Source organism: Salvelinus fontinalis, chromosome 30 (assembly GCF_029448725.1).
Source record: "Salvelinus fontinalis isolate EN_2023a chromosome 30, ASM2944872v1, whole genome shotgun sequence".
NCBI classification, from domain to species: Eukaryota; Metazoa; Chordata; class Actinopteri; order Salmoniformes; family Salmonidae; genus Salvelinus; species Salvelinus fontinalis.
This window is the reverse complement of record NC_074694.1, coordinates 4,934,490-4,951,783: the sequence shown is the minus strand read 5'-3', so window position 1 is coordinate 4,951,783 and position 17,294 is coordinate 4,934,490.

Below are 17,294 nucleotides of genomic sequence, written 5' to 3'. Positions count from 1 at the left end.
GGGGAAGATGCCAGAGCTAAGGACGATGTTAAAGAGTTTTAGTATAGCCAATTGGAATTTGTTGTCTGTATATTTGATCATTTCATTAACCTGTCTAGGATCAGCGTGGCGCTAGCGGCACCCCCCCCCCCCCCCCACTGAAAAACCAGTGGCCGCGAAATTCAAAAAAAATATTTTTTTAAATATTTAACTTTCACACATTAAAGTCCAATACAGCTAATGAAAGACACAGATCTTATGAATCCAGTCAACATTTCCGATTTTTAAAATGTTTTACAGGGAAGACACAATATGTAAAGATGTACATCTATTACCTAAAAACACATTAGCATAATCCACCATCTTTTATTTGTCCACCAACACCAGTAGCCATCACCAATTCGGCTAAAACTAAGATATTTATAGCCCCTAACCAACAAAAAAACTCATTAGATGACAGTCTGATAACATATTTATGGTATGGGATAGGTTTTGTTAGAAAAAAGTGCATATTTCAGGTATATGGCATAGTTTACAATTGCACCCACCATCACAAATGGACTAGAATAATTACAATGAGCAACGTGTTTACCTAACTACTAATCATCAAACATTTCGTAAAAATACACAGCATACACGAATCGAAAGACACAGATCCTGTGAATACAGACAATATTTCAGATTTTCTAAGTGTCCTTACAGCGAAAACACAATAAATCGTTATATTAGCTTAGCACATAGCAATTAGCAGCCCAGCATTGATTCTAGCCAAGTGAGCGATAAAAGTCAACATCGCCAAAAGATATTAATTTTTTCACTAACCTTCTCAGAATTCTTCCGATGACACTCCTGTAACATCACATTACAACATGCATATACAGTTTGATCGAAAATGTTTATATTTAGCCACCAAAATCATGGTTAGACAATGTGAAATGTAACTCGGCTGGTCAGAATTTGTCCTTGCGCCACTTAGACAGTGATCTACTCTTATACATAAATACTCATAAACGTGACTAAAAAATATAGGGTGGACAGGGATTGATAGACAATTTAATTCTTAATACAATTGCGTTATTACATTTTTTTAATTTATCCTTACTTTTCAATACAGTTTGCGCCAAGCGAAGCTACGTCAAAAAACATGGCGTCCTAAGCACTAAAATGTTTCGACAGAAACACGATTTATCATAATAAAAATGTCCTACCTTGAGCTGTTCTTCCATCAGTATCTTGGGCAAAGGATCCTTTCTTGGGAGAAATCGTCTTTTGGTGGAAAGCTGTCCTCTTGCCATGTGGAAATGTCAACTACGTTCGGGATGAACTGAAAAGCGTGCCCAACTTTTCACATCGTTGCAAAAATAAATGTCCCAAAATCGCACTAAACGGATATAAATTGCTATAAAACGCTTTAAATTAACTACTTTGTGATGTTTGTAACTCCTATAACGAGTGAAAAGATGACCGGAGAAATATAACAGGCTAAACTAACGCTTGGAACAGGAGAGGGTCGGTGTCTTCCACTGCGCGTTACGCAGCAAGAAAAGACTTGCTAGCTAAAGGTTTTTTTCATTTGTAGGGCCTGTGAACGAGCAATCGAGCCCGTTGGAATCGTCATCACGTAAAGGCATCCAGGGGAAGACGTAAGACGTGTCCGTATAGTCATAGCAACGACAGAGCCCTTTTAAATGACTTCAGAAAAGTGGCCAACGTTTCTCAAATCTGACTCCATGTCAGGGAAATTGCTGTAGAATGGGCTCTGTTCCACTTAGAGACAAAATTTCAACTCCTATAGAAACTATAGACTGTTTTCTATCCAATAATAATAATAATATGCATATTGTACGATCAAGGATTTTGTGGGAAGCCGTTTAAAAAATTAGCCACATTAGCATAAATAGTCTAAACAGCGCCCCCATCCCCAACAGGTTAAGGATACCATCAACACCACAGGCCTTTTTGGGTTGGAGGGTTTTTATTTTGTCCTGTAACTCATTCAAGGTAATTGGAGAATCCAGTGGGTTCTGGTAGTCTTTAATAGTTTATTCTAGGATTTGTATTTGATCATGTATATGTTTTTGCACTTTATTCTTTGTTATAGAGCCAAAAAGATTGGAGAAGTGGTTTACCCATACATCTCCATTTTGGATAGATAATTCTTCATGTTGTTGTCTCTCTCTCTCTCCTCTACCCTCTCTCTCTCTCTCTGTCTCTCTCTACCCTATCTCTCTCCTCTACCCTCTCTCTCTCTCTCTCTCTCTCTCTCTCTCTCCTCTACCCTCTCTCTCTCTCTCTCTCTCTCTCTCTCTCTCTCTCTCTCCTCTACCCTCTCTCTCTCTCTCTCTCTCTCTCTCCTCTACCCCTCTCTCTCTCTCTCTCTCTCTCTCTCTACTCTCTCTCTCTCTCTCTCTCTACCCTCTCTCTCTCTCTCTGTCTCTCTCTCTCTCTGTCTCTCTCTCTCCTCTACCCTCTCTCTCTCTCTCTCTCTCTCTCTCTCTCCTCTACCCTCTCTCTCTCTCTCTCTCTCTCTCTCCTCTACCCTCTCTCTCTCTCTCTCTCTCCTCTACCCTCTCTATCTCTCTCTGTCTCTCTCTACCCTATCTCTCTCCTCTACCCTCTCTCTCTCTCTCTCTCTCTCTCTCTCCTCTACCCTCTCTCTCTCTCTCTCTCTCTCTCTCTCTCTCTCTCTCCTCTACCCTCTCTCTCTCTCTCTCTCTCTCCTCTACCCTCTCTCTCTCTCTCTCTCTCTACTCTCTCTCTCTCTCTCTCTCTACCCTCTCTCTCTCTCTCTGTCTCTCTCTCTCTCTGTCTCTCTCTCTCCTCTACCCTCTCTCTCTCTCTCTCCTCTCTCTCTCTCTCTCTCCTCTACCCTCTCTCTCTCTCTCTCTCTCTCTCCTCTACCCTCTCTCTCTCTCTCTCTCTCCTCTACCCTCTCTCTCTCTCTCTCTCTACCCTATCTCTCTCTCTCTACCCTATCTCTCTCTCTCTCTCCTCTACCCTCTCTCTCTCTCTCTCTCTCTCTCTCTCTACTCTCTCTCTCTCTCTCTCTCTACCCTCTCTCTCTCTCTCTACCCTCTCTCTCTCTCTACCCTCTCTCTCTCTCTCTCTCTCTCTCTCTCTCTCCTCTACCCTCTCTCTCTCTCTCTCTCTCTCCTCTCTACCCCTCTCTCTCTCTCTCTCCTCTCTCTCTCTCTCTCTACTCTCTCTCTCTCTCTCTCTCTACCCTCTCTCTCTCTACCCTCTCTCTCTCTCTCTACCCTCTCTCTCTCTCTCTACCCTCTCTCTCTCTCTACCTCTCTCTCTCTCCTCATACCCTCTCTCTCTCTCTCTACCCTCTCTCTCTCTCTCTCTCTCTCTCTACCCTCTCTCTCTCTCTCTCTCTCTCTCTCTCTCTACCCTCTCTCTCTCTCCTCTACCCTCTCTCTCTCTCCTCTACCCTCTCTCTCTCCTCTCGCTCTCTCTCTCTTTCTTTCTCGCTCTCCCTCTCGACAACATTTCTTATCTCTTTTAAATATTTTATTGTTACCAAGGTGCAGGTGCCGTCATGTGTCTTAATATCATGTGTGTTAGTATCATGTGTGTTAATATCATGTGTGTTAATATCAAGTGTGTTAATATCATACATTTTAATATGTTTGTTATCATGTGTTTGTCATTGATACGCGTCTTGTCCTTGTAATTTATTGATGAAAGAATTTCCCAATTTGGGATCAGTAAAGTAATACTCTACAGTTGTTTGACTTCCGGTTCAGTTTAGTTAACCGGGCTATAGTCACCGGGATGCATCACATCACGTTGAGACAAATCAACACCGAGCGGTCACATTCTGCACCAATCAGCTAACCCTGGCTGGCGGTCTCCTTCCCCACCGGCAGTTATCATACCCGGGCTGCTAGGTGGTTGCTATGTTACCATACCCGGTCTGCTAGGTGGTTGCTATGTTACCATACCCGGTCTGCTAGGTGGTTGCTATGTTACCAAACCCGGTCTGCTAGGTGGTTGCTATGTTACCATACCCGGTCTGCTAGGTGGTTGCTATGTTACCATACCCGGTCTTGTCACGCCCTGGCCTTAGTATTCTTTGTTTTCTTTATTATTTTAGTTAGGTCAGGGTGTGACATGGGGAATGTTTGTGTTTTGTTGGTTTTGGGTGTTTTTTATGGTAAAGGGGTTGTTGTATAGTATATGGGTTTGTGTTGAGTTCAGATGTCTAGCGTTGTCTATGTATGTTTAGTTATCTAGGAGAGTCTATGGTTACCTGAATGAGTTCCCAATTAGAGACAGCTGATTTCGGTTGTCTCTGATTGGGAGCCTTATTTAGGGTAGCCATAGGCTCTCATTGGTTGTGAGTAATTGTCTATGTCAGAACGTTTGTAGCCAGTGTGTGCACATCGTTATTTAGCTTCACGGTCGTTTGTTGTTTTGTTAATTTGTATTAAGTGTTTCGTGTTTATTTTTCGTCATCTTTATAATAAAAGAAGATGGCTTATTTTCCAAGTGCTGCGTTTTGGTCCGTCAATCCTCCACATGATCGTGACAGGTCTGCTAGGTGGTTGCTATGTTACCATACCCGGGCTGCTAGGTGGTTGCTATGTTACCATACCCGGTCTGCTAGGTGGTTGCTATGTTACCATACCCGGTCTGCTAGGTGGTTGCTATGTTACCATACCCGGTCTGCTAGGTGGTTGCTATGTTACCATACCCGGTCTGCTAGGTGGTTGCTATGTTACCATACCCGGGATGCTAGGTGGTTGCTATGTTACCATACCTGGGATGCTAGGTGGTTGCTATGTTACCATACCTGGTCTGCTAGGTGGTTGCTATGTTACCATACCCGGTCTGCTAGGTGGTTGCTATGTTACTATACCTGGTCTGCTAGGTGGTTGCTATGTTACCATACCCGGTCTGCTAGGTGGTTGCTATGTTACCATACCCGGTCTGCTAGGTGGTTGCTATGTTACCATACCCGGTCTGCTAGGTGGTTGCTATGTTACCATACCCGGTCTGCTAGGTGGTTGCTACTTAAAGTCCCCGGGACATTCACAGTATTAGGCAAGAAAGCCTTCTCATCTTGTGCACCAGAGGCATGGAATAATCTACAGTCCATTAAAATATAGATGGGAGACTGTTACAGAGGAGTGTAAAATGTTTTTTTTTTAGGCTGGATCATGTTGTTGTATCTTTTAATTGTATAATGTATTGATTATTGATGCCTTATTGGCCAGGTCTCCCTTGAAAACGGGCTTTTCCTGGTTAAATAAAATAAAACAGATCTGGGACCAGGCTACAGACAGATCTGGGACCAGGCTACAGACAGATCTGGGACCAGGCTACAGACAGATCTGGGACCAGGCTACAGACAGATCTGGGACCAGGCTACAGACAGATCTGGGACCAGGCTACAGACAGATCTGGGACCAGGCTACAGACAGATCTGGGACCAGGCTACAGACAGATCTGGGACCAGGCTACAGACAGATCTGGGACCAGGCTACAAACAGATCTGGGACCAGGCTACAGACAGATCTGGGACCAGGCTACAGACAGATCTGGGACCAGGCTACAGACAGATCTGGGACCAGGCTACAGACAGATCTGGGACCAGGCTACAGACAGATCTGGGACCAGGCTACAGACAGATCTGGGACCAGGCTACAGACAGATCTGGGACCAGGCTACAGACAGATCTGGGACCAGGCTACAGACAGATCTGGGACCGTGAGAGGGACAGACACAGAACTATGACTGAAACAGATACAGTTGGCTCATATTATATTGATTTACTCCGTGTGTGTGTGTGCACTACACTGACACGGTGCCTGTGTTTGAAGCTGTGTAATCCTATGAGATAAGCCTCTTGAGGTAGGTGACAGATTGGCCTGTCTGTGGACATCCAGCTGTCTGTCTGCCTTGGGGACTAATAGCAATTAATACAGATAAATACCCACATCAACAACCAGCTCCTATCGTCAGATTAATACCAGCATCAACAACCAGCTCCTATCATCAGATTAATACCAGCATCAACAACCAGCTCCTATCATCAGATTAATACCAGTATCAACAACCAGCTCCTATCATCAGATTAATACCAGCATCAACAACCAGCTCCTATCATCAGATTAATACCAGCATCAACAACCAGCTCCTATCGTCAGATTAATACCAGCATCAACAACTAGCTCCTATCGTCAGATTAACACCAGCTCCTATCTTCAGATTAATACCAGCATCAACAACCAGCTCCTATCATCAGATTAATACCAGCATCAACAACCAGCTCCTATCATCAGATTAATACCAGCATCAACAACCAGCTCCTATCGTCAGATTAATACCAGCATCAACAACCAGCTCCTATCATCAGATTAATACCAGCATCAACAACCAGCTCCTATCGTCAGATTAATACCAGCATCAACAACCAGCTCCTATCGTCAGATTAATACCAGCATAAACAACCAGCTCCTATCGTCAGATTAATACCAGCATCAACAACCAGCTCCTATCGTCAGATTAATACCAGCATCAACAACCAGCTCCTATCATCAGATTAATACCAGCATCACCAACCATTTCCTATCATCAGATTAATACCAGCATCAACAACCAGCTCCTATCATCAGATTAATACCAGCATCAACAACCAGCTCCTATCATCAGATTAATACCAGCATCAACAACCAGCTCCTATCATCAGATTAATACCAGCATCAACAACCAGCTCCTATCGTCAGATTAATACCAGCATCAACAACCAGCTCCAACAACCAGCTCCTATCGTCAGATTAATACCAGCATCAACAACCAGCTCCTATCGTCAGATTAATACCAGCATCAACAACCAGCTCCAACAACCAGCTCCTATCGTCAGATTAATACCAGCATCAACAACCAGCTCCAACAACCAGCTCCTATCGTCAGATTAATACCAGCTCCAACAACCAGCTCCTATCGTCAGATTAATACCAGCTCCAACAACCAGCTCCTATCTTCAGATTAATACCAGCATCAACAACCAGATCCTATCATCAGATTAATACCAGCATCAACAACCAGCTCCTATCGTCAGATTAATACCAGCATCAACAACCAGCTCCTATCATCAGATTAATACCAGCATCAACAACCAGCTCCTATCATCAGATTAATACCAGCATCAACAACCAGCTCCTATCATCAGATTAATACCAGCATCAACAACCAGCTCCTATCATCAGATTAATACCAGCATCAACAACCAGCTCCTATCGTCAGATTAATACCAGCATCAACAACCAGCTCCTATCGTCAGATTAACACCAGCTCCTATCATCAGATTAATACCAGCATCAACAACCAGCTCCTATCGTCAGATTAATACCAGCATCAACAACCAGCTCCTATCGTCAGATTAATACCAGCATCAACAACCAGCTCCTATCGTCAGATTAATACCAGCATCAACAACCAGCTCCTATCATCAGATTAATACCAGCATCAACAACCAGCTCCTATCGTCAGGTTAATACCAGCATCAACAACCAGCTCCTATCATCAGATTAATACCAGCATCAACAACCAGCTCCTATCGTCAGATTAATACCAGCATCAACAACCAGCTCCTATCGTCAGATTAACACCAGCTCCTATCATCAGATTAATACCAGCATCAACAACCAGCTCCTATCGTCAGATTAATACCAGCATCAACAACCAGCTCCTATCGTCAGATGAATGTTTAACATGACTTTTGAGTGACTACCTCATCTCTGTACGCCACACATACAATTGTCTGTAAGGTCCCTCAGTCGAGCATTACATTTCAAACACAGATTCAACCATAAAGACCAAGGAGGTTTTCCAATGCCTCGCAAAGAATGACATCTATTGGAAGATGGGTAAAGAAAAAGCAGACATTGAATATCCCTTTGAGCATGGTGAAGTTATTAATGACACTTTGGATGGTGTATCAATACACCCAGTCACTACAAAGATACAGGCGTCCTTCCTAACTCAGTTGCCAGAGAGGAAGGAAACCGCGCAGAGATTTCACCATGAGGCCAATAATGACTTTAAAACAGTTACAGAGTTTAATGGCTATGATGGGAGAAAACTGAGGATGGATCAACAACATTGTAGTTACTCCACAGTACTAGCCTAATTGACAGAGTGAAAAGAAGGAAGCCTGTACAGAATAAAACATATTCCAAAACATGCATCCGTGTTTTTCCCTCAAGAGTAGATCAGAGTACCAGGAAACTACTCCCTCAAAAGTAGATCAGAGTACCAGGAAACTACTCCCTCAAAAGTAGATCAGAGTACCAGGAAACTACTCCCTCAAAAGTAGATCAGAGTACCAGGAAACTACTCCCTCAAAAGTAGATCAGAGTACCAGGAAACTACTCCCTCAAAAGTAGATCAGAGTACCAGGAAACTACTCCCTCAAAAGTAGATCAGAGTACCAGGAAACTATTCCCTCAAAAGAAGATCAGAGAACCAGGAAACACTCAAGCCTGTACTGTCACTGAGCACATGTGAAACAACAACTGAATACAGGACAACAACAACGAGAAAGACAAACGAAAAGTCACAAAGATCTTGAACTCACCAACACTAACAAGATGATGCGTACTGCAATATTATTCTAATCCCAGGTTCTGCTTCGACCTTGTTCAGTCAACGTTCTAGTTCCCGTTTACCAGTGTTATTGATGGTGCTGTCTATCTCTCTCACCCTCTTCTGTCTAAAAAGCACTGTTGTCTTGCTATATCTGTTCTATGAGAGGAACGGAGGGAGAGAGGTGGGGAAGGTGGGGAGGGGAGGGAGAGAGGTGGGGTGGGAGAGAGGTGGGGTGGGGAAGGGAGGGAGGGGGAGGGGAGGGAGGGAAGGTGGGAGGGGAGGGAGAGAGGTGGGGAGGGGAGGGAGGGAAGGTGGGGAAGGGAGGGAGAGAGGTGGGGAGGGGAGGGAGGGAAGGTGGGGAAGGGAGGGAGAGAGGTGGGGAGGGGAGGGAGGGAAGGTTGCGAGATAACAGAACTGGAGCTAGATAGGCAATATCTGCTGCTGTCAGTGGGGGGTGGGAGAGCAAGGAGAGGATAGAAAGGGGGACAGGGAAGAGGGGAGAGCAAGGAGAGGATAGATAGGGGGACAGGGAGGAGGGGAGAGGGGGACAGGGAGGAGGGGAGAGGTTGTGGGGGGGAGAGGGAGACAGGGATGAGGGGAGAGGTTGCCATGACGGCATTAGGATACCTGAGAGTCAGCTGGGGTGGACAGGAGCCGGGGGGGGGGGGGGGGGGGTGTAGCTAGTTAACAATGTCAACAAACACACCAGCAGGATCAGGTGACCTCTCTAATCTTGTTCCCAGCCACGTTTTTGCGTAATAGCCTGTGGAAGAGGTTCCCATATCTTTAACCCCCTCTGATACCCACTGACACAGCAGTCTATGGTGACACAGCAGTCTATGGTGACACAGCAGTCTATGGTGACACAGCAGTCTGGCAAGACACTTCCGAAGCACTTTCCTGCCCACCTCCTCTCTGCTAACATGATCAGTGTCGTGAACCTACCAGGTATCTCTCCTGTCCACCTATCCTATGCTTGCCTACGGAGCTGTGAGGGGAACGGCACCTCAGTACCTTCAGGCTCTGATCAGGCCCTACACCCAAACAAGGGCACTGCGTTCATCCACCTCTGGCCTGCTCGCCTCCCTACCACTGAGGAAGTACAGTTCCCGCTCAGCCCAGTCAAAACTGTTCGCTGCTCTGGCCCCCCAATGGTGGAACAAACTCCCTCACGACGCCAGGACAGCGGAGTCAATCACCACCTTCCGGAGACACCTGAAACCCCACCTCTTCAAGGAATACCTAGGATAAAGCAATCCTTCTGCCCCCCCCCCCCCCCTTAAAAGATCTGATGCACTATTGTAAAGTGGCTGTTCCACTGGATGTCATAAGGTGAATGCACCAATTTGTAAGTCGCTCTGGATAAGAGCGTCTGCTAAATGACTTAAATGTAAATGTAAATGTATCCTCTCTGCTTCTCTCTTCCTATGGTGGGTGCTAGCTAACATGATCAGTGTCTTGAACCTACCAGGTATCTCTCCTGTCCACCTATCCTCTCTGCTTCTCTCTTCCTATGGTGGGTGCTAGCTAACATGATCAGTGTCTTGAACATACCAGGTGTCTCTCCTGTCCACCTATCCTCCCTGTATCCTATCACCCTCCTTTATCAGACTTCCTCTTTTCTGCCCCCTTCTCTCTCTCTCTCTCTCTTTCTCTCATTCTCTCTTTATCTCACCATCTCTCGCTCGCTCTCCAGATGTCACAGCGATTAACACCCTCTCTACTGGGACAGCCAACAAGGACGCTTATGGGTGAAAGGCATGAGGGTGAGATTGGGGATGAGAGGGGAAGAGGAGAGGAGAAGGAAACAGTGACTGGACTGCATCAAGGGGCTGAAGCAAAAGTTCTGAAATCCACTTTACATCAAAGCTCAACAGCAGAGGAAGCATAGTGTAGCACAATGTCATGACACCATACCATCAATCAACCAATCAAACCAACCAATCAACCAATCAAACCAACCAATCAACCAATCAAACCAACCAATCAACCAATCAAACCAACCAATCAACCAATCAAACCAACCAATCAACCAATCAAACCAACCAATCAACCAATCAAACCAACCAATCAACCAATCAAACCAACCAATCAACCAATCAAACCAACCAATCAACCAATCAAACCAACCAATCAACCAATCATATGACACAGAAAACAGTCAAATCATGTAAGCAAGTAGTGTATGTAAAACATATTATTGTGGCAGGTGTAAAAGGAAAACGAATCTCTCGTTGTCAGACTACGTAAACATAAAAATAATTTATTTCTGGGTTAACCAAGATTAATAGAAAACTACCAGTTAGAAACCTCACTAATAATAATACTCTGGTTAATAATAATAGTCTGGGTGATAATAATACTCTGGATAGTAATAATACTCTGGATGATAATCATACTAATAATCATTATAATAATCATTATAATAATTTGAATGGAGCAGGCTAGGAGGAGGATGACATGGTTACAACAGAGTGACAGAGGAGAGATGGAGCAGGCTAGGAGGAGGATGACATGGTTACAACAGAGTGACAGAGGAGAGATGGAGCAGGCTAGGAGGAGGATGACATGGTTACAACAGAGGAGAGATGGAGCAGGCTAGGAGGAGGATGACATGGTTACAACAGAGGAGAGATGGAGCAGGCTAGGAGGAGGATGACATGGTTACAACAGAGGAGAGATGGAGCAGGCTAGGAGGAGGATGACATGGTTACACCAGAGGAGAGATGGAGCAGGCTAGGAGGAGGATGACATGGTTACAACAGAGGAGAGATGGAGCAGGCTAGGAGGAGGATGACATGGTTACAACAGAGGAGAGATGGAGCAGGCTAGGAGGAGGATGACATGGTTACAACAGAGGAGAGATGGAGCAGGCTAGGAGGAGGATGACATGGTTACAACAGAGTGACAGAGGAGAGATGGAGCAGGCTAGGAGGAGGATGAGATGGTTACAACAGAGGAGAGATGGAGCAGGCTAGGAGGAGGATGACATGGTTACAACAGAGGAGAGATGGAGGAGGCTAGGAGGAGGATGACATGGTTACACCAGAGGAGAGATGGAGGAGGCTAGGAGGAGGATGACATGGTTACACCAGAGGAGAGATGGAGCAGGCTAGGAGGAGGATGACATGGTTACACCAGAGTGACAGAGGAGAGATGGAGCAGGCTAGGAGGAGGATGACATGGTTACAACAGAGTGACAGAGGAGAGATGGAGCAGGCTAGGAGGAGGATGACATGGTTACAACAGAGTGACAGAGGAGAGATGGAGCAGGCTAGGAGGAGGATGACATGGTTACAACAGAGGAGAGATGGAGCAGGCTAGGAGGAGGATGACATGGTTACAACAGAGGAGAGATGGAGCAGGCTAGGAGGAGGATGACATGGTTACAACAGAGGAGAGATGGAGCAGGCTAGGAGGAGGATGGCATGGTTACAACAGAGGAGAGATGGAGCAGGCTAGGAGGAGGATGACATGGTTACAACAGAGGAGAGATGGAACAGGCTAGGAGGAGGATGACATGGTTACAACAGAGGAGAGATGGAGCAGGCTAGGAGGAGGATGACATGGTTACAACAGAGGAGAGATGGAGCAGGCTAGGAGGAGGATGACATGGTTACAACAGAGGAGAGATGGAGCAGGCTAGGAGGAGGATGACATGGTTACAACAGAGGAGAGATGGAGCAGGCTAGGAGGAGGATGACATGGTTACAACAGAGGAGAGATGGAGCAGGCTAGGAGGAGGAGGACATGGTTACAACAGAGTGACAGAGGAGAGATGGAGCAGGCTAGGAGGAGGATGACATGGTTACAACAGAGTGACAGAGGAGAGATGGCGCAGGCTAGGATGAGGATGACATGGTTACACCAGAGGAGAGATGGAGCAGGCTAGGAGGAGGATGACATGCTTACAACAGAGTGACAGAGGAGAGATGGAACAGGCTAGGGGGAGGATGACATGGTTACAACAGAGTGACAGAGGAGAGATGGAGCAGGCTAGGAGGAGGATGACATGGTTACAACAGAGGAGAGATGGAGCAGGCTAGGAGGAGGATGACATGGTTACACAAGAGGAGAGATGGAGCAGGCTAGGAGGAGGATGACATGGTTACAACAGAGTGACAGAGGAGAGATGGAGCAGGCTAGGAGGAGGATGACATGGTTACAACAGAGTGACAGAGGAGAACTGGAGCAGGCTAGGAGGAGGATGACATGGTTACAACAGAGTGACAGAGGAGAACTGGAGCAGGCTAGGAGGAGGATGACATGGTTACACCAGAGGAGAGATGAAGCAGGCTAGGAGGAGGATGACATGGTTACAACAGAGTGACAGAGGAGAGATAGAGCAGGCTAGGAGGAGGATGACATGGTTACAACAGAGGAGAGATGGAGCAGGCTAGGAGGAGGATGACATGGTTACAACAGAGGAGAGATGGAGCAGGCTAGGAGGAGGATGACATGGTTACAACAGAGTGACAGAGGAGAGATAGAGCAGGCTAGGAGGAGGATGACATGGTTACAACAGAGTGACAGAGAAGAGATGGAGCAGGCTAGGAGGAGGATGACATGGTTACAACAGAGTGACAGAGATGGAACAGGCTAGGAGGAGGATGACATGGTTACTCCAGAGTGACAGAGATGGAGCAGGCTAGGAGGAGGATGACATGGTTACAACAGAGTGACAGAGGAGAGATGGAGCAGGCTAGGAGGAGGATGACATGGTTACAACAGAATGACAGAGGAGAGATGGAACAGGCTAGGAGGAGGATGACATGGTTACAACAGAGTGACAGAGGAGAGATGGAGCAGGCTAGGAGGAGGATGACATGTTTAAAGCAGAGGAGAGATGGAGCAGGCTAGGAGGAGGAGGACATGTGTAACAGTCCTGACCTGTTTTATGTTGTTTTTATGTGTTTATGGTCAGGGCATGTGTTTTGGGTGGGCAGTCTATGTTATTCGTTTCTATGTTGGTTTTGGTTTGCCTGGTATGGCTCTTGATTAGAGGCAGGTGGTTTGCATTTTCCTCTAATCAAGAGTCATATTTAGGTAGGGCATTATCACTGTGTGTTTGTGGGTGATTGTCTCCTGTGATGTCTATCGTGTTGTCGATGTTTTTCACATATGGAGCTGTTTTGCTGTTCGTGCGTTTTGATGTTCGTTCCTGTTCGTAAGTTTACGTTTGTCCATGTAAGTTTAGGTTCAGGTTCCGTTGTACGTCGTTTTTGTTATTTTGTAAGTTTTTTGAAAGTATTTTGTTTTGTTTCGTGTTGCCATCAGTTCATCGTGTAATAAAAATGGCTTATTTCCCTAACTCCGCATTTTGGTCCGAAGATCCTTCTCTCCTCACCTCTTCTGAGGATGAGGAGAGCGACAGCTCTAACAGAATCACCCACCAACAAACAGTGACCAAGCGGTATGGGAATGCTCGACGGAGCAATAAGAACTTCTGGACTTGGGAGGAGATCTTGGACGGTAGAGGACCTTGGGCTCAACCAGGGGAATATCGCCGTCCAAAGGAGGAATTGGAAGCAGCGAAGGCTGAGCGGCGCTGGTATGAGGAGGCAGCGAGACGACGCGGTTGGGAGCCGGTGAGTCAGACCAAAAAATTTCTTGGGGGGGGGCACACGAGGAGTGTGGCAAAGCCGGGTAAGATACCCGAGCAAACTCCCCGTGCTTACCGTGGAGGTAGAAGGCGTCGTATTGGTAAGACACCCTGTGATGCGGTAGAGCGCACGGTGTCCCCAGTACGCGTGCTTAGCCCAGTGCGGGCTATTCCACCTTGCCGCACTGGGAGGGCTAGGTTGGGCATCGAGCCGAGTGCCATGAAGCCGGCCCAACGTAGCTGGTCTCCAGTACGTCTCCTCGGGCCGGTGTACATGGCACCAGCCTTACAGGTGGTGTCCCCGGTTCGCCTGCATAGCCCAGTGCGGGCTATTCCACCTCGCCGCACTGGCAGGGCTACGGGGTTCATTCAACCTGGTAGGGTTGGGGAGGCTCGGTGCTCAAGAGCACGTGTCCTCCTTCACGGTCCGGTATATCCGGTGCCACCTCCATGTACCAGTCCTCCGGTGGCAGCCCCCCGTACCAGGCTGTCTCTCCGGGTTCTCTCTCCTGCTGTTTCCTCCTCTCCAGCGCAGCCGGTGCCTAGACCACGCACCAGGCTGTCTCTCCTTCTCCTCCCTACAGAGCTATCTGTCTCCCCAGCGCCATCTGAGCCATCCGTCTCCCCAGCGCCATCTGAGCCATCCGTCTCCCCAGCGCCATCTGAGCCATCCGTCTCCCCAGCGCCATCTGAGCCATCCGTCTCTCCAGCGCCATCTGAGCCATCCGTCTCCCCAGCGCCGTCTGAGCCATCCGTCTGCCATGAGCCTGCAAAGCCGCCCGTCTGCCATGAGCCTGCAAAGCCGCCCGTCTGCCATGAGCCTACAGAGCCATCCGCCAGACAGGAGCCGCTAGAGCCGTCAGCCAGACAGGAGCCGCTAGAGCCGTCAGCCAGACAGGATCTGCCAGAGCCGCCAACCAGACAGGATCTGCCAGAGCCGCCAACCAGACAGGATCTGCCAGAGCCGCCAACCAGACAGGATCTGCCAGAGCCGCCAACCAGACAGGATCTGCCAGAGCCGCCAACCAGACAGGATCTGCCAGAGCCGCCAGCGAGCCATGAGCAGCCAGAGCCGTCAGTGAGCCATGAGCAGCCAGAGCCGTCAAGGAGCCATGAGCAGCCAGAGCCGTCAGTGAGCCATGAGCAGCCAGAGCCGTCAGAGAGCCATGAGCAGCCAGAGCCGTCAGAGCGCCATGAGCGTCGAGAGCCGTCAGCCTGCCATGAGCGTCAAGAGCCGTCAGCCTGCCATGAGCGTCGAGAGCCGTCAGCCTGCCATGAGCGTCAAGAGCCGTCAGCCTGCCATGAGCGTAGAGAGCCGTCAGCCAGCATGGACCTGCCAGAGCCGTCCAAACAGGACCTGCCAGAGTCCTTCAGCCGGGATCTGCCCCTTGTCCCGGTGTTGCCCCTTGTCCCGGTGCTGCCCCTTGTCCCGGTGCTGCCCCTTGTCCCGGTGCTGCCCCTTATCCCGGTGCTGCCCCTTGTCCCGGTGCTGCCCCTTGTCCCGGTGCTGCCCCTTGTCCCGGTGCTGCCCCTTGTCCCGGTGCTGCCCCTTATTCCGGTGCTGGTCCTTATCCTGGTGCTGCCCCTTGTCCCGGTGCTGCCCCTTGTCCCGGTGCTGCCCCTTGTCCCGGTGCTGCCCCTTGTTCCGGTGTTGGCCGTTTATTTAGGGGAAAGTGGTTTTAGGGTGGTCATTAGAAGGGGTAGACAGAAGAGGGGAGTGACTAAGGTGGTAAGGGGACAGCGTCCTGAGCCGGAACCACCACCGTGGTCAACTGCCCACCCGGACCCTCCCCTGGACTTTGTGCTTGTGCGCCCGGCGTGCGCATCTTGAGGGGGGGGTACTGTAACAGTCCTGACCTGTTTTATGTTGTTTTTATGTGTTTATGGTCAGGGCATGTGTTTTGGGTGGGCAGTCTATGTTATTCGTTTCTATGTTGGTTTTGGTTTGCCTGGTATGGCTCTTGATTAGAGGCAGGTGGTTTGCATTTTCCTCTAATCAAGAGTCATATTTAGGTAGGGCATTATCACTGTGTGTTTGTGGGTGATTGTCTCCTGTGATGTCTATCGTGTTGTCGATGTTTTTCACATATGGAGCTGTTTTGCTGTTCGTTCGTTTTGATGTTCGTTCCTGTTCGTAAGTTTACGTTTGTCCATGTAAGTTTAGGTTCAGGTTCCGTTGTACGTCGTTTTTGTTATTTTGTAAGTTTTTTGAAAGTATTTTGTTTTGTTTCGTGTTGCCATCAGTTCATCGTGTAATAAAAATGGCTTATTTCCCTAACTCCGCATTTTGGTCCGAAGATCCTTCTCTCCTCACCTCTTCTGAGGATGAGGAGAGCGACAGCTCTAACAACATGGTTACAACAGAGGAGAGATGGAGCAGGCTAGGAGGAGGTTGACATGGTTACAACAGAGTGACAGAGGAGAGATGGAGCAGGCTAGGAGGAGGATGACATGGTTACAACAGAGTGACAGAGGAGAGATGGAGCAGGCTAGGAGGAGGATGACATGGTTACAACAGAGTGACAGAGGAGAGATGGAGCAGGCTAGGAGGAGGATGACATGGTTACAACAGAGTGACAGAGGAGAGATGGAGCAGGCTAGGAGGAGGATGACATGGTTACACCAGAAGAGAGATGGAGCAGGCTAGGAGGAGGATGACATGCTTACAACAGAGTGACAGAGGAGAGATGGAACAGGCTAGGAGGAGGATGACATGGTTACAACAGAGTGACAGATGAGAGATGGAGCAGGCTAGGAGGAGGATGACATGGTTACAACAGAGGAGAGATGGAGCAGGCTAGGAGGAGGATGACATGGTTACACCAGAGGAGAGATGGAGCAGGCTAGGAGGAGGATGACATGGTTACAACAGAGTGACAGAGGAGAGATGGAACAGGCTAGGAGGAGGATGACATGGTTACAACAGAGTGACAGAGGAGAACTGGAGCAGGCTAGGAGGAGGATGACATGGTTACACCAGAGGAGAGATGAAGCAGGCTAGGAGGAGGATGACATGGTTACAACAGAGTGACAGAGGAGAGATAGAGCAGGCTAGGAGGAGGATGACATGGTTACAACAGAGGAGAGATGGAGCAGGCTAGGAGGAGGATGA